Source organism: Salmo trutta, chromosome 26 (genome assembly GCF_901001165.1).
Source record: "Salmo trutta chromosome 26, fSalTru1.1, whole genome shotgun sequence".
NCBI classification, from domain to species: domain Eukaryota; kingdom Metazoa; phylum Chordata; class Actinopteri; order Salmoniformes; family Salmonidae; genus Salmo; species Salmo trutta.
The window spans coordinates 44508750-44509495 of record NC_042982.1 but is presented as its reverse complement, the minus strand read 5'-3'; positions in this window follow the sequence as shown (position 1 = coordinate 44509495).

Below are 746 nucleotides of genomic sequence, written 5' to 3'. Positions count from 1 at the left end.
GGCCAGACGGAAGCCATTCCTCAGTAAAAGGCACATGACAGCCTGCTTGGAGTTTGCCAAAAGGCACCTAAAGACTCTCAGACCATGAGAAACAAGATTCTCTGGTCTGATGAAACCAAGATTGAACTCTTTGGCCTGAATGCCAAGTGGCGCGTCTGGAGGAAACCTGGCATCATCCTTACGGTGAAGCATGGAGGTGGCAGAATCATGCTGTGGGGATGTTTTACAGCGGCAGGGACTGGGAGACTAGTCAGGATCGAGGCAAAGATGAACTGCGCAAAGTACAGAGAGATCCTTGATGAAAACCTGCTCCAGAGCGCTCAGGACCTCAGACTGGGGCGAAGGTTCACCTTCCAACAGGACAACAACACTAAGCACACAGCCAAGACAACGCAGAAGTAGCTTCGGGACAAGTCTCTGAATGTCCTTGAGTGGCCCAATCAGAGCCCGGACTTGGACCCGATCAAACATCTCTGGAGAACTGAAAATAGTTGTGCAGCAACACTCCCCATCCGACCTGACAGAGCTTGAGAGGATCTGCAGAGAAGAATGGGAGAAACTCCCCAAATACAGGTGTGCCAAGCTTGTAGCGTCATACCCAAGAAGACTCGAGGCTGTAATCGCTGCCTAAGGTGCTTCAACAAAGTACTGAGTAAAGGGTCTGAATACTTATGTAAATGTCTAAAAAACAGTTTTTGCTTTGTCATTATGGGGTATTGTGTTTAGATTGATGAGGGGGGGGGGAC